Below are 23254 nucleotides of genomic sequence, written 5' to 3'. Positions count from 1 at the left end.
GATGTTTGTGCTCTGTAGAATGTCTTTTGCTGCTTGTGCACTGTGGGATTGAGGTCTTGCTTGGGAGCTTTGTCCTTGTCTCTTGATCATCCCTAAACAAGTGACTAATGTATTTTAAGTGCTTTGTGGGAAAAGAGGACTTTATGGGGAAGCTTGATGATAAGTAGCCCCGTGCAAACCATCCTTGTTCCTCTTAAAAATACCCTATCTCCCTAGACACAGAGCAGTCAGCCAGCACATCTTCAGCACCCCTCCTGCCCCTGGTGTGGGCAGAGCTGGAGAGTGCTTCTCCCCTTCTTGCTGTGTGAAATCCCCAGCTCCTCTGTAAACCCGTTTTTCATTTGAGCATTATTTGCCCCGGCAGTCTGAGTATGACTTGACTGAGAGACCTCCTGGGAAACTAGCTCTGCTGTCTCTCTGTCTTCATTTGGAGGCTTGATTCCTGGGAATGTGCTTAGAGGGAGAGTCTGAAAAATGCCTTTTGCCTAGCAGTGAAGTTGTTGCCCAGAAATGTAAAGCCAGCGTCCCAGGGGACTGCTGAGCCATAGTGCTTTATTCCTGGAACTGCATGAGGCAGTTCGCTGCGCATGGGAGCTATTTCCACCTCACTGATACGGGCTTTTAGGAAATTATGTGAATGCCTTCATGTCTGAGCAACCTGGAGCCCAGGATGCTCTGGCTGGTGGTCACTCATCTGTGAAAACGTGAACGTGCGGTATGGAGCATGCTCCTGTCTGCTGTCTCTGGTAACACATGATGGGGAAGAGGGGGAAAAAGGAAACCTCGCCATGCACCTGGCAGGCAGTGCAATCCCTTATGTGATGTATGTGTGGGAGCAATTCCTTTGTGACCCTGGTGAAGATTGGCTCATGTCCTGGAGAGCAGGATTTAGATCACTTTTATCTTTATTCTCCAAGCCGCAATGATTATTAATGGCTATAAAATGACCCAGCTGCAGCATTTGACTTGGTGACCTTCGGTAACAGTGAAATTTGCAGGCTGGCTGTATAGTGGGGGTGGGGAAAGCTTTTCCTTATTCTTCAGGAATGTTGGAATTCCTCATAGAGATGTCATGCTAGAAAAGAGGCCTTGAGAGACTGTTTGCTTCACTTACCAGCACTGATCAGAGCAGCTGAGCTGTGTGATGTCTTCTGTGAGCAGGACGGAGGAGGGATGAAGAGATCTTGCCTTATTCACATGGAGCAGAGCATTTATCCTGCAGCACAAGGGCTGTCTTTACACGTTACTTCTGCACCTGTGGTTTCATTTCATATTTGAAAGTGCCGCAGTTGCCTGTGTATTGGTGCTAACCTGGTAGCTCTGGGGAGTGAAAGCCTCTGAACCACAGACTGACACATTGCCAGGCATCTACACCTTGTCCTGCACCTCTGCCCCAGGAACTTAGGCCAGTAAAAAGTCCTTGGCCACCCTGTTTGTTCAGCCTGCTCCTCCAAAGGCCTGGTAAGATGAACATGAGTATTTTTGTGTCATAGGCTCTGGGCAGAGGCCCCCAAGTCATTTGGTTGCTTGTGCCCAAGTAAGCAGGGGAGAGCTCTCACTGGCACTGAGCAGATCCATGAGCCGAGAGCAAAACCTGCCCAAGTCATTTAGTCTTGTTGTACCTCTGGTTGCGTGAAGTCTGTTGCAAGAGCTAAAAGGTGCACTTTGCAGCCAGCCCGGGGAGACACGGCACACTGACTGAAAATCCATCTCATCTCATACTGACCTATTTTGAAAGAGTAAATGCTGCTGCTTCGGCTCTATTTACGTGCTGGCTGTCAAGTTATAAGAGCAGCATTTGACAGTGCCGATACTGCCGTTTGTATCATCAGACAATCACCAGCCTAGCAAGAATTTGTAATTTGACTAACAGCTCATGACATTACTCTTATTATTTATTTCTGGCAGAACAAATGCAGCAGCAACTTTCTTCCATGGCATCAGCTCCAAATGTCTGTGGCATCCTATCAGCCAAGGCTTTTTCAAAAATCCAGCCATACTCCCCCACATCTTGCTAACTTTACAGTCCCCCATGGCATCTGTGTGCACTGAACTGAGCTGTTGAGACTAAATGTAATTTGCAATCAGGCTTCTGTTAACGTGGAAATGTACCGGCTGCTCTCCTGCAGTATGGATTCTCATTCTGTCTAGCATATGGTAGCATTAAATCCAGTCTGGAGTGCCTCTCTTTACCACACTGTCAATCCGTGCAGAGTGGAGAACCCTAAAAAACAAGTGAGTGAAATACATTTCAGGAACTGGCTGTCTTCTAGCAGAGCTTGTCGGGAGCTATCAAAGGAGACCGTACCTTGAAAACTAGCCCTGACAGCAAGCTAAGCGAGTACAGAAAACTGACTTGAACGCTGATGCAAAAGCCATGTACTTCCCAAGGCAGGTATTGCACAGGGAAAAGGGGACAAAGAGAATCAGACGAGCAAGTTCATAATTAACAAGTTAAAAAGCCAGAAGCAGTCTATCTTTCTGTTACCAATATGGGAGAGATTTTGATTCAGGAGGATAGCCTCGGGTATGAAGCCAACAGTTATGTAAAGATTGGGTATAAATGTAGGCAAAACAAGAAATGCATCCATCCACAGAGAAAACAAACAGACAAGGCTTTTATCCATTAAGTATTTCTTTCCAGCTGTAGCTCGCTGCACAGCACATAAAAGCAGCCCTGGAATTTCTTCAGTGTTAGCATATCTCCCGTTGTCTTGTAAGGTAGTTTAATTTTAATTTTGCTATTTGAGTGTTATGAATAATTCACAGTGTTTTCTCACTGTCAGCTCTGATGGATGTCCTCAGCTCTTCTTCCCTGAGGCTCTCAGGGCTTTGGCCTTAGTGAAAAAGATGCAATCTGTATCTGAAGTGAATTGGATTTGAGGCAAGAAATCTATCATCATGGGCCAGCAGGGGCATGGGCATCTGAGTCATGAGCTTGCAGTTCTGGCTTTTTCTTAGCTCTCTTTGGTCAATCTCACCCCGAGGACCACAAGCATCTGTTCTTCTTGTGCACACTCATGTTATTTTTTTTACTTGCAAAACCACCGATTTGTGCTTGGCGCCCTGTGTCTTTGATGCATGAAGAATCCTAGAGCTAAGCTCCTGGGCTAAGGTCAGAAGTAAAAGTGATTGAGTGCATTTGATCTTAACACCTGCTTTTTCTTAGAGGCTTCTCTGACAATTTCTTATGAGTGGAAGTTATTTCAACTGAGGCCTGTGTCTGGCTGTTGGATAGTGCTGGAAATATAGTAATGTCAGTAATTTGGGACTGTAATACCTGGAGTCCTGAGATGTAGGAGTGAGAGGTGGCAGCAGATCAAAGGCTTTTTCTCCATCTAGGAAGGTTCAATCCCATAGGGTTGAAGCTACGAGTGACTGTAGCATCCCAAAGTGCTTCCTGGCAATATTATCTTTAAGTGAGAATAATGTGCCTGTTGAATATAGCTGCTTCCTTCTTTATTACACTCTTCTATTCTTCTTGGCAGAGCTAAGACTTAGGAGACTGTATATTACCAACCTTGGGCTCTGGCTCTGTCATTAGTTTTCATACCTGCAAAACCATTTGGGGAATATTTTAGAGTCCTGACCTATAATACCGTGGCACTCTGAGCAGGGGACTACTGTAGGCAAACTTGTGAGAAAGATGGAAACAAGCTGTTGGGGTTTGTACTCAGGGAATGGTTGTAGACAGGACAAAGACCTGGACCAGCCAGCAGATGAGGGAGTCTTTGGTTCTTCTTTGATTCCAGATGGCCAGAATATTTCATGTGTGCTCACGTGGACAAAACTGTCTGTGCTTTACATGAAGAAAAAAAATAGGTGTGTTCATCCCAACCTCACCTTCCTCTGTTTCCTTTACTTAGGTCAATCCTCACATTCTTAATTTAAGGAGGTCTCCTTTTTGAGCTCTAGGCTACTGTATGCAGTCTTTGCTTACTGTGGCTGGTGAAAATACGGGTAATCTCGACTGTGAGAACAGAGCATACCAAGACACATCTCATTTCCCCCAGGAGGTGACTAATCCAAATATAATCCAAGAAGATAAAAATGCAGCTCAAGAAACTATTTAGCACAGGTTTAAATCCTGAAAAATATGATGGAATTAAAAAAATAAAATAAAAAAAAAAGCATGTGTGTTTACTTGTTTACATGAATGTGGGTAGGAAAAGAGTTATATCCAAATAACTTCCTGAGTCATATTCTTAAACCTTTTTTTTTCCCTGAAAAAACCTGGATGTCAATTTTTTTTCTGACTGTGAGTGGTTAGTTTGTCTTCGGTAGCAGGAGGACAAGCAGCTCTTGCTTGTCATGTTTATCCTAAATGTGACAACAGACAGTTCCTAACTGTGTAACTCTCTTCTCCTCCTCCACAAGGCATACTCGTTTAGTTGCCTCAGTGATATCCAACTGGTCTCCATCCCAATTATTTGTTTTTCTGGTAATCGTCCACATTTCCATGTAAGAAAAAAAAATCATCGGAATAACTGTGGTTTTGCAAAGTAAATAACTGAGCAGAAACTCTCTGCATCTTGAGAGGGAAGAAGGAAGGATTATTTTCTGAAGAGGCGTTTTCTTTGTTTTTAACCTATATCCCCAGGCCCCGTCATCAGAGACCTTTAGCTGTCCGTGCTGGGCTCCACTCTGCTCCTGCGACAAGGACAGGCAAGTCCTGTGAGGCTCTCCACAAGGTTTTGTTGGCACTAATAGGACTGTGTGCTGGGGAAATACCTACAGCTCTCAGCCCCCAAATGCTTGTGGATTCAGTTTGGCAGAGTTTGTTTCAGATGACTTAAATCCCTGCCCTAAATGCTGTCCCTGCCTTGAAAAGTGAGAGCTCTGGTTTGCAGAGGTATGATATGCAGGGAGGAGGTAGATGCAGACCTCCTATGTCCTGTCACGGGTGATCAGCTTGATGGTTTTAGCACTTCTCATGACCAAAAATGCTTGGGCTTTGGGTGCCTTTGACAGGAGTGACTCTTGCTTAATTGGCAGCCCTGTTTGTGGCCATCTCTCCAAAAGGAGACTGTCAAACAGAGGTGCTGGGTACGTGGCTTGGGACTTGGATCTTGGTTGACCTAGCTGAAGCTTTCTGTGAGAGCCACCTTCACAGTACATTAGCTGTTCTACTTAAGTCTTGCTGAACTTTTGCTATCTCTTTCTCATTCAGTTTGTATCCTAACCTATCCCTGCAGCTTTGACTGTCCTATTTCTAGTTCTGATTTCTAGGAAGAAAAACGTTGCATAAATGATAGAAATAGATGAGAATTCTCATAGTTTCTGCAAACTATAGTAATCAGTTTAGGAGTTGATATGGAGGACTGCAGTATGAAAGTCCAAGATTAACAGGTGCTACACCTTGGGCATTTAAAGAGTTCTGGTGAAATTAAAGAAAAAAAAAAAAAAAAAAAAAAAACCTTCAACTGGGAAAGTTGAAGGCATATTTTCAGAGATGCAAAGATCATAGGTCATGGCATTGCTTTGGTATTGATCACAGAAGAGGACTGTCAGTTGGTTGTAGTTATCTAAAAAATAATCTTGTAGCTGTGGCCTAAATGCTGTTGGGAATCAGCAGACATTGCTATTGATAGCAAATGTTTGGCATCATTAGTTCTCATACTCTGACACAGTCCAAAGTAATTTACAATAATTCCTTAGAATTGTGCTTGAGGAGAAGAGTGTGTGATTCATCATGCTTGATGGGATTTTCCCGTGTTATTCTGGGGACAGATATCAAAGTTTTGGGGTACTTAGCAGCAAGGGAAGCCATCAGTTCTCTGATGGGACTTCAAAAGATGACGTGTATCTTTGAACTTCATCTCCTGGTCAGCAGAGTTCCCCTTAGCCAAAATTGGAATGAAACAAACCAATTCACCACAGATGTTTGTTCGTTCATAGCATGTGAAACACTCTGACCATGGGCAATTTTTGAATGGCCAAAAATAAGAACTTCTCACTTCTGTGTAATATGGTCTGTTTACAGAATAATGAAAGGAAGGATGTCTCCATAGTAACCTGTAGAGCAGGCAAGTCTACGTCTTCCACTCTGATACTGTCTTCAACAAACAGATTATAAATCTGGTTTTAAAAAAGAAAACAAAATAAACCATACTTTTGGGTTATGTGGCTTCTATTACTTCTAAAGAGCTGGTAGGTTGAAGATCTGTCCCTCTGCTTCCTCCAACTTGTAATATTAGCAGTGTTCAAATGTATTGACTTTCTTAGAACAGATTGGAGTTGCCATTACATCAAGTTGCCATTACATCTCTACCTGAAGAGATCTGTAGATGAAAAGCCAGGGAATCATGAGTAGTCTTCAAATATGTAAACAGATACTGCAAAAAGAAAGCTTTTACATTGCCTGTTGATAGCCCCAAAAGTCTTGGGCTTACCTTGAAATGGAGAATGTGGTTTCGTTTAGACAAGAGAGTGTTTTCTGAGGGTAAGAGCAGTTAATATTTACTGGATTTTTAAACAAGATTATACAATTTTCCTTGCTGGAGACCTTTAAAAACAGACCAGGAATTAAGTGCAGATAATCATCTTAGGACACTGGGGATGGTATTGGTGACTTGTTGAGTTACTAGTCAGCACTGCTTTCTATGACCCACCTTGTTTCTTAGGGCTTTCTCCCAGGAAGTAGGGCTGTTTTGTCTGGGAAGAGCATATGGAAGTTGCTCTCTGTTTGGTGACATTTCTGACAACGGTGTGTGAACCTCTTCTGTTGGAAGGGCAAATATTACATGAGAGGTGGAGTCCAGTATACACTCAAAAAAAAGGGATGGTTGAAGGAGCAACTTCAATCACTGCAGCTGCATTCCACCCAAAGATCGAGTTTCATTTGATGCTGCAGGAGCAAACTAAGCCAGTGCTGCGCTGCCTGAAGGATAACTGCTGTGAAACGGGCAGCTGAATGGGACAAGAGCCTGGAATGACCCAGGCACGAGACAGCAAAAATCAGAATGAAAGGTTGGGGGTCAAGCTGGTGGTTGGCTATTGGTGTTCCAGTCCATTCCTTTTGCTAGTTTCCATTCTGCTTCATGTCACTGTTTTACAACACTGTTACCCAACCCTGAAATTTCCTTTGCAGCTCTAGAGAGATGACTCAGGAACACTCCAAAATCGAGATATTTTTCAGGTTTTAGAGGTTTGGCAAAGGTAGCCCAAGGCATTCAGAGGGAATGGACTGCTGGGGCTCCCTGTTTCAGCTGGGCTCATTGCCCATTGGCATTTCCTAAGATGGCAGATGGAAATGGACATTTCAAGGTGTTGGAAAATAATTCAAGTCACTATCAGAAAAAGTTTTATTCTGGTGAAATCTCACAGGTGATGTAGGGGGCAAACATTTTCAGAGCACGGTGTTATCTGAGCATGATTCCTGATTGCAGAGGGTGGGGGGGGGGAACCTGGGCAGGACACCTCTCATTCCTGTGCTTTTACTTTGTGTTTTGTCCTCTTCTGCTGCTAACACCTGCATTCGTTTCTGCTGCTCCTGCTATCTCCTGTTGCCTGTAATCCTGCGTTAATCAATAATAATCAGAGCTTCCTAGCTGCTGCCATCTGGTTCTGTGATACGGGCCGAATTTGAAAAACAGCTCTGTTTTGAGGCAAAGCGCTTGCAAGGTGCTACGTGTGTGGATGGGGGGAAGGCAAACCCCGGGGGGGGACGGCTGCGATGGGGCAGCACCTCCTGCCCTGGCCCTGGGTTCCGGGAGGGATTTTGCCCCGTGTATCGGGGTGTCTGTGGGTGATGCTCCTGGGCCCGGCTGGGTGCTATCGGCAGCCATCTGCTGCCACCTCCTGTCCGAGCAGGCGATGGCATGCGGGGAGCCAAGGGAGCCTCACTGAGCTGGTGGGAAACCCTACAGCCTCCAGGGGGGACATCGCCACCGCCTTGGGCTTCCACAGAGCTCTGTGTGCAAGGCAGCGAGGAGGCCGGGCACTTAGAGTGATATGTCTGGGTGCTGAGCCCTGTTGGTGCATTTTCCCTGTCTCTGCCACGCAATGGCCTCGTTTCGTTCTGCACTTTTCTCTTTCTGGCTTTCTCAACCCCACAGATCCCCCGGCCAACGCCAGCATCTTGACTGCAGGAGGAATCGGGCCGGCCGCTTCTCCCCGTCCCCTGGGGCAGGGCTGGAGCTGGGGGCAGAACTTCTCCCCTCCTTCCCCTCGAGGCTGCTCCCAGCTCCTCTGGCCTTCCCAGTCAGCTTGGGGTGGCTCTGCTGGACTCGAACACCAGAGCAGGGTGTGCCATGATCCCCGTGCCAGAGCCGCTCTGGCTGAGGCCGCCGTCCCGCTGCTGGCCAGCCCGCAGTGACCGGCTAGTATTGGTGACCAGTAGTTGCTTTTTAATTTGTATCTCTGTGCCTCCTTTCTGTTTTTAGGGGAGGGCAAGGGCCGATTCTTTGTGCCTGCTTGCTTTTACTTCTTTGGCTTGTCCTCTAATAGCTACTGCAGCTTCCCCGCTGCCTGCGGTGACTACAAATTTGAGCTGAATTAATCCCAGACAGAGGCTCAGTCCGAGGCAAACTTTCCTTCCAAAACGCTCGGTCTGAAAAGACATGAAAGCAAAACGGGCTTGCCACTTACCTTCCCCATGCCTGTCTCATCCCTGCTCTCCCGGGCAGAGGTTTGCTCTGCCTTCGAGCAGGACTGAGAGCCCTTGGTGCTGTGCTGGGCGCTGACCAGGCAGACGGCAAAGGGCGAGTCTGTCTGCCAGACCTCAGCAAGAGCACAAACAGCAAGCAGCAGCGTGGCTGGCGCTGACAGGTTTCGCTTGCCACCCTGGAAGCTCCCTGGGTTGCAGCAGAGGTGTTGCTGCTCTTTCTCCAGCTGGCCCAGGCTGTGGCCACGCTCAGACCCTCAGCCTGCCCTCGTGCAACCCTGTGCTGGCTGCGTGTCGCTCTGCTCAGCTAGCCCTCTGCAGGGCTCCTAGAAGCATCGGGATTTCAGATTCAATTTCTCCCTGTTTCCTTTCCCAAGCTCTCTTATTTCATGACATTCTGCCTTTTGTGTCAAGGTTTGTTTCTGTGCTGCCTGGCTGAGGTCAGCATCTGTGCTCACAGTCCCTGCCCAAGGGGACTTTCTGATACCAGATTGTGCAGTTGCTGGCCCCAGACCCTCCCTGATAAGAGCTGGCTGTTTGATCCCAAAGCAACAAAGTGGCTTCCTCTAATCTGTGTCTATGCAAGCAGGCATTCCCCATAAAGAAAGTGGTACAGATACCCTGAGGTACCTTCCCCAGGGAGCCTCACGGTTGGTGTTTCTGGCAAGAGCCTTTCTCTGAAATCAGATGCTGCTTCTTCCCTGACCTGAGACTAACAGCAAGCTCCCTCCAACCCCACACCTATGACAGGTAAAAATCTTCTGAGCTGTGCTCTGTGAGATTTGATATTTTGCTGTGGAGCTCCCTGTTCTGTCTTATTTCAAGAGGCTGAAGTGGCAGAGCAAAGAGCACAGAAAGCCCCTGCATCCCCAAGCTGTGCAACATGGTCTGTCTTTGGATAATTGCTAGCCCCATCAAGAACCAGTCATTTCAGTAGTGTAAAAATCACTATGGTTTTATTTCAAGCTAGAGAAACCACTTTGTGAGACTGGGCGAGTTTTACCAAGCCAGTATGTGGGCTGTGGGTACAGCTGGAGTTAAACAGAAAGAGCCCAGTTCCACAAATACTAGATTTTCTCTGCCTTGGTTAGAATCAGGGAAACAAAGTAAACAAGGGAAGGAAGGGCTGGGGAAGTGGGGAGAAGGGGAGGGGAGAAAACTTCCTCCTTTCTGACAAAACTGTTTTCACCCCCTCCCTCCAAAGCGAGGTTTTCTGCCATATGGAGTTTCAAATGTTTGTTTGCTTTGCCTACTTGGTTATTTACTGCTCTGGAGAGTCTGTGCTGTCTTTGCTGGCATGCTCTGCCTTTCAGGGAGTAGGATGGAATGAAAAGCTGTTTACCTACTGCTACTAGCACTTATTTAGCAGTGGAGATGGTTTCTGATCCAGGTTTTGTCAGAAATGCTCCCACTTTTACACCGCACCAGGAGTGTGGTGGTGGTAAATTTAAGGGGGAACTCTGTCTCCTCTTCTAGGTAGCTACAAATATGTGTGCTTTGGTGCGTTTGACTCATGGAAAAGAGGGAAATACTTCTGTTCCTGTTTTTTTCCAGGAAGAGTAACAGAGGATTTCAGGAAGAGGATGAAGAAGGATGGGAAGGCAGATGTTTTTCAAAAGGCCATGCAGAGTGTCTGTAGGAGAACCAATGTTAGGAATTTTCTCGGTCCCTTGTCCTTAATCTGTGAATATTCGCTGTACTCCTGTGTCCCCTTCACTAGCTTTTGTTCTTTGACCTGCCCCAAGCAAAGGCAAGTTGTGTGATGGCTTGGGGCTGGTTCCAGTGGTGTGGCACAGCTGCTGGCCCTGGAGGGCCTAAGAGTCAAAGGATGAGCCTGGTCTTCACCATCAGCTCTGTGTTAACCAGGCTAGAAACTCACATTTCCAGACAAGCTGCCTCTGTTCTTGATGGTTTACCATTACCTTTATAAAGTTTCATGTTCCTGTTACCACCTTTCTGGAGAGATTTAAGATTTAAGGCTAAGCTTTTCTGTGGGGCTGCAACTATCTCAAGGGTGATGAGGTGAATGTGAAAGCATCTTTTTCTTCATCCTCTCAAAGTCCGTGTTGGAAAGGATCACCTCTGGCTGTGGAAGGCTTTTGTAGTGCACCTGTGGGCTAAACAGCATTCTGCAGAAGAGTCTCAGGCTGGTGTCTTGATCCCACACAAAGTATGCTGAGGGCTGCATGAAATGAAGTGCCCCAAGGGATCTCGACCTGAAAGCTGAATAGTCCTGCTTCGTAGCGTGGCCCTGCTTAGCAACTTTGGGGAGTTTCAGCAGTACTTTGGTATGCCTTTATTGCTTAATCCTGGATCTTGTTCTTCCTTCAGAATGACCTGTCCTGTATTGTTTCCTCGGGATAGGGAGAATGCATGCAACTTGATTTTGTTAAAGGCAAGAAGAGATGCTAATGTTCATCTTGCCTAACATCCGGAACAGTGCTGCCCATGGGCCTCATTGCTTTGTCTCTGGATTGGGCCAACAATATGCTTCTGACCCAGGACTTTTCCAGGCAGAAATTTGCACGCTACTAGTACTACTGATGTTTGTTGAGCAACAGTATCCTGCAATCATTCTAGGAGGGAAAAATTTTCTATGTATTTCCATTTTATCATTTCTGGGTCCTAAACCCCAGATCTTTCTTAACTGCCTTTCAAGGAGGTAATGGCTGCTTGCTATGTGCTGGAACGTGTCCTTTATTTTTGATATTAGTTAATGGGGGCTAAATTGCTCTTGGCTCTTGATATTCCTAAGTGTTCCCCTTTGGGGGCTGGATTCCTTCCCAGCAAGTGGCAGCAGCCACCAGCAAAGGTGAGTTTGACATTGCTGCAAACTCTCCCTGCAGCAACCCGTGCAACTGTGCCAGCACTGGCTCCCTTTGCTTGGATTATTTATTGAAGGTGAACTCCTTGAGCATACAGAGCACAGCATGTTTTCCTGAGTACAAGCAAGGACCCCAGGGGTGTGCTGGAGGAAAGATCTCAAGGTAAAGCTATAGAAGGCACTGCGTAGGCTTCAGGCTGTTACCTCTAGCTACTCTTGGCTACTTGGTTCTAGGCAAGGGGCAGCTTCCCTTTTTCTGAAATAGCCTTTCGGCTCCAGTAACTGGGGGAAGGATTGTTGTTGTCTGTGGTTTAGAGAGAAGGGAGGGAGAGCTGGTACGCTTGGTTCTTGTGCTTCGGTTTTCTTATCTATACAGCGTGGGTGGCAATTTTGCCTTCTTCAGAGGGATGTTTGCAGGCTAGCACTCAATTTGCTCTCAAATTCCCCACTTCACAGTTGGGACACATTGGCAACCTACCCAGGAGCTTTTAGGTTGGCCTTACCTAAGTAACAGTGGACAACACACGGTATAAACACATCTCTAGCAGGGTGGCTGTTCCCTAGGCACTGCATGTATCTGCAGGGAGTGCTGTTGTTTTACTACATGTTGGGAGCCTTCTCCCTTTGTTTAGGGTTGTGCAGAGTCCAGCTGTGACTTTGGCAGAACTGTGTTTCCAGCTGAGTGAGAGAGTTTGTGCGTGCATTGCCAAGGGTCGCATGTTCCAGCATTGCCATCAGCTCGAATGAAGGTTGGTTAACTGGCCGTGGTGCCTGCAGGCTCCTCAAGGCCAGCGTGCTTCTGCTCACAGCAGCCTGGGACTGTGCCTGATACCCCCGGTCTCTCGCATGAACTACAAACGTTGATATTTTTTTGGCATTGCAATTTCACTCCCTGTTGGCTCTGGAGATTCGGAACTAACCCTCTGTCATGGCAGCATGACTTTTCTCTGGATGTTATGCTGTGAGACCGAGAGCAGGATGCAACCTGGAAGGCTTTCAACAGTGTTATCTTTGCCCTCATTGCTAGTGTGTGAGAAACGTGCCATGCTGACTCCTCTTTGATATCTTCCCGGGATTTGTGCTGCTGCAAGGCTTCTCTGATCTCTGCTGCTAAATGACACAGCCTAGAAGAGCAGTGTATAAGTGAACTTAGCAGAAAAGGGTCTCTCTGTTTTAAAACCAGAGTGATCTCTGGGAAAGGAATTACTTAGATCTTTGATGCTGCCAAAGGCCAGGCAGCTGGGGCATAGAGAAGAAATCCAATTGTTCAAATACTGGGAGCACTGAAAGCAAAACGCTAGTGTCAATCTCAGGTTAATTGGAAAATATTCAAAGGACTTTGTTTTGCTTAATTTTGAGGTTAGAAGTTCCCTGGGGTTCTCCAAAAAGAATGTAACACTGGCAGCAACTTTGAAATGAGCAGAAGTAAGCTGCAAAGCAAAGATTTTTAGAGGGGATGTGACCTCCTTGTGGACAGCTGGATAGGGCAGCAGGAAAGCGGAGATGAGAAAGCTGTGCATCACAACTGCTCTTCCTTCAAAAGAAGTCTGTGGTGTGGCATAAATTAATAGGTAGAAAGACACCACTCTGAAGACAAATTCATCCTCTCTTCATCCTGATATCCGACATCAAAGACAAGGTCACCTAGCTCCACTCACTCCTCGGATGCACACACAGCCTTTGGGAAGCACGAGACATCCAGGTGTGCTGTGGCTCCCCTGGGCTATTAGAAAGTCACCGGCAGCATCAGTGGTAAGCCTTGAGTGGCTCTGCAACAAAACTCCTGGCTCTCAGAATAACTGTGTGCACTTGTTAAGGCCACCCTTTATTTTTATCTTTTCCTTGTCTGCTTAAGCATGAAGTGTTTTGGGGCAGGGAGTGTCTCAGCTTGTGTTTATAGGGTGTCCTGCAGAAGGGGAACCTGCTGCGGTGCTGGGGCCTCGTGGCAGTGCTGTCCTTAAGCTGGGTGTGTGGGAGAGAGGGGGGCTCACACCGTGAGGCTGGGGTTCACAGGGAGTCTCTGGGGCTCTGTGCAGGGAGGAGAAGAGGAACAGCAGCTGGGTTGTTGGTTGTTTTGTGACTTATGCTAGGGTAATTCCAGCTGCGCACATCTCTGCTCCATCTACCACGGGACAGCATGAGGAGGTGGGCACTTTCCATCACTCATGATAAGACAAGGTTTGAGAGCTGCTCCTCAGCCAGGGAATTATGAGCTGAAGGATCCTGTAAGAGAGAACCTACCCTATTTCTGAGGAAAAGGAAACTCTCCAGGACCGCGAGACTCTGCCCCAGCTGTGTTGGCTCAGAAGCATTTCCTGCATGGAAGTTAGTAACCATGTTCGGTGGTGTGCTGTGTTCAGCTGCACACCTGGGTTCAGGAGGTGGTGAAGGGGATGGGAGCAGAGCACGTAATGGCCAAGAGGCAAAGCCAAACTACTGGGAAGTGGGAAAAGTAACAGTCCAAGAACATCTCCAGCAGACCTCTCTGAAGAGGGAGTCTTCTTGTTAAGAACAGGAGCGTTCCTCAACCCTTGTGGCCTACGTGTCAGTTCTGCTGACTGAAAAATCACTTCTATTGATGGAAGAACTCTCATCCTTCTAGTAATTTGAGTTGTAGAGTGAGGCAAATGGCTTTCAAACCTCTTTTGGTTTTGTTTGTTTTCCTTCCCACTTTGAAGCATTGTATCAAAGACTAAGATTGTTCTGGTCTGATCAGCTCTGTAAGTCAGCACCAAAACATGTCGTTACCACTGCACCAAAAGCTGTGAACTCGTTTCTACCCTAGGAAGGTACCCAGTCTTGAGATGCACACATTCAGGGAAACAGTCCATCACTTTGCTTGTTTTGGACCATCCCACCCCACCCCAAGCGAATGATGCAGGTTTTGTTTTCCTACAGTTTGGCTGGCTGTCTCAGGTTCCTAGTTCTTGCTTTTTGTTCTGCATTTTGCCTGTGACATTATGTGCACTGTAGTAACAAATAGTTTTTCTTGCTGGGGAAGCAGATACTAACAGTATACTGTCATGAAGTCATCCAGAGACCTCTTTTTACTCCTGCAGTGTGTGGAAGTCTCTGGGAACACTCCTTGGTGTTGTCTGGTTTTCACAGTGCACTCCATGAATCAACAATGTGTTACAGAAAGGCCACGAGCCAACACCCACGTGGAGCAGCCCCTTCTATCCAACAATAAAGTAACCACCTGAAGAACTGGAACCTCATGCTGCCTGCTGTTGTTGTTGCTTGCGTCACTCAGCACTTCCAGTTTACATTCAATGTGTGCTGCAAGCTGCATAAAATGCAGAGGAGAAAATTCTGGAGAAGTATAACCAAACAAAAAACACAACCAACGTGATATCTATAATTGGAGACTAGGCATCATATTTATCATCTTAGACTGGTGCAATTTTGTGTTATTAAAGAGTCGCATCACACCTTTAGGAAGATATTCTTCTTAAACTAATGGAAATAAACTGTCATTTACAGGAAAAAAAAAAAAAAAAAAAAAAAAAAAAAAGCATATTTGGAAAGTTTGTTCTGTTTTTCCACTCTGCAAGCTCAGGCTTTCAGCTTTGTGCAGCTTATCAATTCTTTCAGTAATCCTAAAGTAGAAAGGCCACTTGGGAAGTCTGGGTTACCTAAAACAAGGTGAAGGGAAGGGTGTCTGGAAGCATAGCCTTAAAGGGAATCAAAATCAACATAAAAGATGGTTCTGGGCAGAGCCTGGAGTGACATCCTCTGACAAGAGGTGTTGAAAAGTTTCATTACACAAATGTCGGTGACCAGTTTTACTGAAGAGAAGCACAAGTGAAAGTCAAGCATTTTTTTCTCTTCCTTGGAAGTGAATTGCTTCCTAAGAGTCATCCTAGGCAGTTTAGGCTGATTACCATGAAGATGTTGTCATGGCCTTATCTTTAAATCTGTGCATCGTTGGCTAGCAAGCAATCTGGCTGTGCCAATGCAGCTACGCTAAACTGCTATTTGCCTGGAATCTGGGTGACTTCATCTCAGAGTTCATCCCTGCTTGCTGTAACAGTGGGGTGTGTTGCACTCAGGCCCCTATGCCTCTTCTTGATCATTGCTAAATGTAAGTTGAGGCTTCCTATTTATTGGCTTCCCTTGTGCACAAAAGAGTGTCAGAGCTAAAGGTGGGGGATAGGCGAGAATTAAACTACTGTTTTGGTTTTCTTGGCTACTTTCTCTTGTATAGATTAAATTTGGATTGTTTTAGACTTGGGTCCAGTGTTACTAGACTTACCCAAAGTGAAATGCAGACCTGGGCAATATGCTGGACGAGTTGCTGGAGGTCCAGGCATATGTAACTCTTACAATCTTGTATTTCTGTTGCTGGTGTCTGGTACAGAACTCTCGAATAACCTTAACCAGAACACTGAACCTTTCTGAACTTGGGCAATAGCACTGGCCTCCTATGAGCAGAGCAGTGTGGCATGAGATTTAGCTAATATTTGTAGAAGAGTAGTTCTTTAGAGGCATATGAGTCTTAGCTAATATTTGCAGAACACTTTGAGGTCTTGGGATAGATGCTGCTACCAAAGGGTGAAGTGGAATTCACATGTTCTGTCATGTCAGAGTTGTTTACAAATAGAATAGAATGGCGTTTTAAAGGTCAGAGACCTTGAGAACAATAGTGGGTTTGAAGTACTCATTTATTTTTACCAAGTTCAGATGCCTGGCATACACTAGCATTTCATTTATATAAAAGATCTGATCAAACATTTTGGTTGTTTAAAAGGGTTGTTTTGCTTCTTTTAGGCTGTTGAAATGTCAGATGGTAAAAACAACCAAGAGTTCCAGATGGGGCAGTCGGAAGAGAAACATGCCGAAGATGGTAATGGGAAAGTTCTGGATTCTCTCAGCTGGGAGTCCCATGTCCTCACCTGTGACTTCCCAACCCAATCACTGTGCAAGCCTTATGCAAAGCAGTATGCCTTGAGGAAGTTCTTCATAACCAGGGTAAGCAAAGCCTGCAACAGTTTATTTTCCCTGTGCAGTAGTCCATCTATGCTGGAAATTGGTTGGGAGCTGGAGTCTCACATAGAATACTAAGCTTTTACACAGCTGAGCAAATCATAAGCACTCTGCTGTAGCAACCCCAAATTTGAAGTGGAGCTTCATTACTTACATTAACAAGGAGGAGTGCCCATGAGTTTGACCTCATTCACTGGCGTTTGTACTGTGATTTTCACCAGCAGATGATTATTTTTCTTTTTGTTATCCTAACTTCTACTGAGCATACAGGCTATAAATCTATATATGAGTAATGGTGGAAGACAAGGGGTATAATAAAAGCTGTAAAATCCCTGGTCATTTATGGAGAAGTAAAAGTTGGTGAAAATGGATCTATCTAATCAGATGGCTTATGTAATAAAATAATAATAAAAAAGAAGTCTCAATTCCTCTAGTCTATGGCCAGCTTTCTTGAAGACAAAGGGAGGCATAATTTGTTCTGGCAGAGCTTACCCTGACTTAAAATCAGAGTAAACAGTTGGTGCAAATTGCAGTTTTTTGTTTGTTTACAGTTGAAACTGTACTGGTCACTGAGGGCTGGAGTTGCAGCAAATGCCTAACGTATGTTGCCGTCTGATTTGTTATATTGGAGGTGGATTATTCCCCAGTGCTTAGGAAGCAAAGTTCAGTAGAGGGAACTGAAATTACCTTGCAGCAACAAGCTGCAGCACCTGGTGACCTCTTCTTTGATGCTGGTAAATGTAACATGGGAATGTACAAGGGTGGTGTTAGGGGGTGCCTGGCTGATCACTGCCATTTGTCGTGTCAGCCACTTACTGCAAGGGCTCAATTCTCAGTGCTTTTAACTCCTGCTGCTTTCACCGAAGACAGAAGTTGCTTGGCACCTTGCAAGGCTGTGTGCTGAGTTCCTGTACTGATCTGAGGGATGTGCAGAGAGGCTTTCTGGAAGGAAAAAAAATAGCATTGAAAGCCACTAATCTCTGGCATGTTGTGAATGTGGTCTTCAGTTCTGTCTTGGAGCCTGCTGTTCCAAAACTCCACCTCAGGAGAGCCGTACTCATCAGCAGAGATATTTGTAAGAAGCCATCAGTGGCTGTCCAGGAGCTATTTTACCCAATAGACGAAGGGAGAGGGGAAATAATTATCCCTGAATTTAACGCTTAAGAACATGTGATGTATAGAGGAATGAAGCTAAACCCATGGGATTGCTGCTATCCAATTAATGGCTGTTTGTTGCCATGCCATAGCCTGCACTATGCTGGAAGCAGCAACACACTAATAGGCGGGTTCCCTGTGCTTAGCTTTGGATCTTGCCACTTCAGGCCTGCTGCATGCTTCCAAAAACCAATCTGGAGATCTCAGTCAGATAATGCTCTGCCTGTATGAGTCAAAAAATGTGATTGTACGAAATCAAATGTATGAACCCACATGTAACTGAGTTTTCTTTTTAGGAGATAATATTTAGATGGTTAAAATCTCAAATATTATGATTATTTGAGAAAGTTATTTACTGACGTTGAATCAAATGTAAGGTGGATCAGAGGTATTTGGGGATCAAAGGTATAGAAAGTGCAGAACTGAATGCTACTTGCTAGTAGAAAAAAAACTTACTTTATTAATTATGGTCCTTTCTGTCAAGTCCTTTAACTCTGCATTTCTCTATGGAAAGTAGTTTTATCTCCTCTGAGTATAGATGGTCAATACAGTCAAATCAGAGCTGTTCAGGAAGAGTATTAGGGAGGCTGAAACAATCAGCAATGCTCCCGGTTCTGCATTTTGCTACTGACTTGCAAAGCTGCTCCTGTTGAAAGTTGTGGGCTTTATAGGCAGAGAGCAGCTGGTCTGTGGTCTTAACAAAGAGAATGTGAGAAAATGTTACTTCCATCTCTTCCAGAGGTGGATCTTGTGGGGTCTGGGAGCTTCACACAATTCTCACTCTGTCCCATACCTCAGGTGAGACCACCAGTTGCTCCATACTTTTCCCTCTGGCTCTGTCATTGGTATCAACTGTTAATGTTAATGCTCCATACAGAATCAGCCTCTCCTCTCCTCTCCTGTCTCTCTTCTCATTTGAAGTAGTTTGAGGAAAGCTGCTGAAGTAACATGCTACAAGGAATCCAGTTGTATGTATTAGAAACTTTTGCAAACCAACAGAAGATGATGGCAGTAACTCTTGAGGCTCCCTGCACTTCTACCAAGGGTTCTGTTGAAACAGGCAAGAGCTTTGAGACTGCTTTGGTAGTTCTTAATGTTTTGTTTTGGGTGACTGAGACATTGCTTGTTCAGATCTGGTATGTCTCACCTTGTGATGAATCCTATGATGGACTGTTGTGAGGATGCCATGGCTGCCCTGTTGCCATCTGCACAAGATCTATGGGGACACAGATGGTTTTAGCCCGATAGAAGGAAGGAGATCATGATAGAAGGCTGATAGGAGACTGAGTCATTCTGACTCGGGTACTGCGGAGTGCAGGATGTGAGGCAAACTAACGGTAATGGCTTTCTATCAGGGCACCACTTACATGAAATCAATCTGACGATCTGGAATTGAAGCAGAACTAGTCATATTTTAGCTGTTATCTTTTATTGTCAGGTTTATTTTAGTAATCTTTTGCAATGTTCCCTCATTTCAGCTAGGAGTGTTCAAACAAACTGTAGAAGGTCTACGTTGAGATGAGTTCAGAGTAAACTTCCCAGAGCTGTTGACTGAGAGGTCACGAAGGTACATGTGGAGTCTGGCTGAGGTGCTGATGTGTGATGGGTTGTTGGAAAGAGGACAAGGGAAGCCTGGAAGAGATCCATCACTGTGGTGCATTTGAGCTATGTGAGCTAAGAACAAATGCCTGACCGGCTGGCTTATGCTGGTCTTCGTGGTACTGTTGCTTCACAAGGAGGTGGTATTTGACCTGGCTTATCTAGAAATAGGCATGTGTTTAAACTGCAGACCTCCTGCCAATAATGTTCTCTCTGAAGTGACTGCTAGATAAGTCAATTATATCACTCCTCTTAGAATGGAAGCTATTAATTACATGAATTAGAAGCACAGAGCACAACTGATCAAAGCATGTGGTGCAATGGGATACCAAGATGCAGCTTAGTTTAATGCTCATGATACATGTTCACTGAAATTCTTTGAAGATGGGTGATATATAATGTTTCTAATTGATTATATTAACAAGAGTGTTATCTGGAGGGCATTCGATGGGGATTCAGGAATTCTGGCTCTGTTCCTTGGTATTTCATTGGCCATCTGAGGAAGCTAATTCCTCTTCCTTTGCCTAACTTATTCCACCATTAAAATACAGATAATCACCCATAAAACTGAGATAATTACACAGCCCTTTTTGAAAAGGACATGGAGACCTACTGATTACAAGTTCTGGATGCATTTTTGAAGTTATTACTATTTGCTTTGTTTAGATAAGATACGTCAACGTCAGTGCATGTGTGATTTGCTTAGAGCTGGCAAGGAGAGATGGGAACTTGAATCATTATTGATTTTCACTTTAAAGGTCTCTGCTAGCAATTTCTTTAAAGGAAACAATAAAGGTTGATGCCAGAGCTCTTCTTTTTGCTGGAACTCGGTGCTTCTCTGCAGTGCCTATTTCTAGTTAAGAAAATCCTAGCAGTTGGCAAATGACAACTCTTCTGTCTAATAGGTGGCACATCACTCATGTCTGGGAGTGTAAATGTTCTGTACTTAAGGATCTTTGCAGGTGGCACCCTAGATTTAGCAGAGACAAGAATAACATCCATTGCTGTTCCTGACACTTCTGAGGTCTCCCAAAGCCATTTGAAAAGTGCAGAAGTAGATACTGGCAGGATCGGGTTTAGGTGCTTTTGAAAGCCATTTTGTGCTAAACAGCTGTATATCAGCATGAGACATCATTCACAAAATGTCATCTATTGCAAGAAGGCCTTTTTTCCAACTCTTAAGTACCGCTCCCCTGTGATACTTTCTGAAAAACTTGTCATATTTCTATTTGTCATCCTAAAGAGGAGCAGAACAGAAGTCTCTGCCTGTTCTTGAGTTAGTGGAGGTTGATGTAGCTGGGAGGCAGGTGACCATTTATGCCAGTAACAGAATGGATAGCTGCTGAAGGAGCCAGCATCAACTGGCGTTGATGTATTCTCTCACTCTCATACTATTGCTATTCAACGTGCTTGAAAAAAACTTTTGAAAGCAGGAGAAAGCTTAGCTTAGAAATGGTGCAAAGCATTTATCTCCATGGCAGTGCTGTGGTGGTGAATGCCTCTCACTTTTCACCAAGTTTTCCTGAACTTGGGACCAAGCCATTTCACACCTGGTTGCTGCTCAGGCCAAGTCCATAACCAAAAATCACATTCTGCTTTTGCATGAAGTGGTACTTTGTACAAAAAGCATCACCTGATCTTAGTGGAGTGGGTGAAGGCAGAAGAAAGTAGAGAAGACTGAGTAAATGGCTTTCCCACCTGTAGATGCTGGTCTTGTTAAAAAAAACAATATAAAAATCTTCCAAGCTAGCAGACAGCCGATACTACGTGGCTTTCATCCCAGATGTCACAGAAACACCTTGGTGCTAAATCCCAGGTTGAAGGTGCCAAGTCTGTCTTTTATGTATTCTTGTCACAGGAGGCAAAGCTGATGCTGGAGCTCCTGGTGCTCACACGCATCCCAAGGCTCATTCAGTTCCTTACCCAAAGATCTTACCTTAGGAACAGACCAAACAAAGAGGGGATGAAGGAGGTCCTTTTTTTGTAAGCCAGTTTTATGCTGGTGTTGGTGCACACAGGCGTCTGCACTCAAAAACATTGCTGTGATCCAGTTGTCGTGGCCAGCACAGGGTAGGGAATATAGCTGGATTCCAGCAGCAAGTGGTTCGATCACTCGATAATCTGTCAATAGGCTTCTTATGTCTCCTTTGGGGACACATTGACCTCAACACTGGCATCTCATCGAATGTCCACTCCATTGCTGCTCCCCAGGATCTGTACTGTGGTACTGGATAGGCTTTGTGATGCTGGGAGTTTCTGGCAGAGACGGGAATCCAGATCTGTGGGTTCCACTGAACACAGATACTAGATTTCTCTTTTCTTGCTTGGAATTGTATCCCTGCTATTAATAACATTTTGCCTCCTTTTTCAACTTCTTCCCCTTCTTTGTGTGTGTGTGTGCTAATTTTATTTTAGGGAAGAAATTAGTTAGGCAGCCGACTCTGCAATATCATAGTGGTGTTTGGTCTGGCAAGTGGCAGCCCTGGGGCTATGATCCATACACTAAAGCCTCTAGCATATAATGGTAACTACAGTGAAATTATCTCGTAATGGCTGGGTGCATACTGCCATGGCAGTGTAATTACACGGCAAATACTGCAGGCTGCTTAGCCTAATGATAGGCTAAGTGCCAACTGGAAGTGACAGTGCAGGTCCCTTGTGGGTAGGGAATGGTGCTGTGATCCTTGGCGGCTGTCAGGCACGTCCACATTCTGGACCAGTGGAGGTAATACCTCCTTTTAGCAACGATACTTGAGTTAGCACTTGTCTGTCCTAGCGATCGTGCATTTTGCTTTATTTTTAAATAGCCCATCTAGCCAAGGAGGGCAAATCTGATGTGACCTGCTCTTCCTTTTGTGAAGGAAGCGCAGCCGAGGTGCTGAGGATGTCAGGCTGGCTGATGTGACAATTTTCATTTCCCTAGGACAGCCTGCTGCCATCCTCCACGTCCTGTGCTTTGTTGCGTTTTGTGTAGGCATGTCAACAAGGGGCGTTCAAGCTAGTTCGAGTACAGCAGTAGTTTGTGTAAGGTTTGAAAGTGCTTGGTGGGTATTCATTATAAAAGGTCGTTGGTGTTTGTCAGATGTTGGTGCTGTAATTTCTGTCCGTAGACAAAAATTTTTAAAGCTGCCTATTGAGTGGCTACCAAACAGAGGTAGTGGCCATGCCACCCTCACTGGGATGCTCTCTGACACAGGAGCTTTCAAGATTTCTATGTTGACAAATACTTGGGAATCAGGGTACCTAAAAATACCTCCTTGCAGCCCATAATTCCACTGATAAATGGGTTTCCTTTGAGCCCTGATCATTTTCCCTCCTTCCCAGACATCAAAACTTGAAGCAATCATTTCTTCTTCAGAGCATGAATTCTGTGATCATACTGAGTGTCTGAGAGTGGCTTCGCTAAAAGATGACACCCAAAAAGTCGGCTCACAATAAAATCAAGTCTGACACCACAAATTCTAAGTGGCTTTGGAAAATAACTTCCAGATCTACAGCTAATTATTTGCAATTCTCTGGGAGTGTTCATCCGAGACAGCCCAAAGTGCTTCCCGGATCTCGCATACAGCGTAACGTTCAGGTGCCATAGTCTCAGCTGGGGAAATTGTCACTGCTCAGGAGCAGAAGTCTCACCAAATGTCCCATGAAATCATTTAAAAGCTGGATATACTTTACGTTTCAAAATATTAAGGCTACTAGTAAGGTTCCTAAGTTACATACCCGGCTTGTTTAGTTGTTGGCTTGGAGATCTTTGCAATATAAGCCAGCTTAGTTAATGAGCGCAGATCTGTGTTGTTAGTTACCCCAAATCAGCTGGCCAAGCTGCTGGCTTTTATTTCTGAGACACGGAACTGAATATGCTCAATCTCCTCGCAACAGGAATGAAGAATCATTCTGTCAATTCTCTTCCTGCCAGCTGATGCCAGGGTCAGAGAAGTAGGTCACACCTTCCTGGTTTTGAGATGGAGCAATACTCATTTTAGACCAATTTGCTCTGAGCACGGAGCTCATCTGCTGGGTTGAACCAAGGCATTGTTGCTTTCTCTAGTGCATTGTTCTGCTCTCCCTCTAATTAGCTCCAAATG

The 23254-nt window shown here is 45.2% G+C and overlaps 1 long non-coding RNA gene across 1 annotated transcript in view; it reads left to right on the top strand.

Annotated features, from left to right (window-relative positions):
• Positions 1–23254, top strand: part of LOC309881185 — a 91451-nt gene that overhangs the window by 27328 nt on the left and 40869 nt on the right. Inside the window, exon 2 of the long non-coding RNA XR_014318093.1 lies at positions 16200–16400. This is a non-coding gene — a long non-coding RNA (uncharacterized lncRNA). The remainder of the gene's footprint in view (positions 1–16199; positions 16401–23254) is intronic.

This window comes from Aythya marila (genome assembly GCF_965140915.1).
Source record: "Aythya marila genome assembly, chromosome: 9".
NCBI classification, from domain to species: Eukaryota; Metazoa; Chordata; class Aves; order Anseriformes; family Anatidae; genus Aythya; species Aythya marila.
The sequence above is the reverse complement of the archived record's forward strand: the minus strand, read 5'-3'. Positions and strand labels throughout refer to the sequence as shown.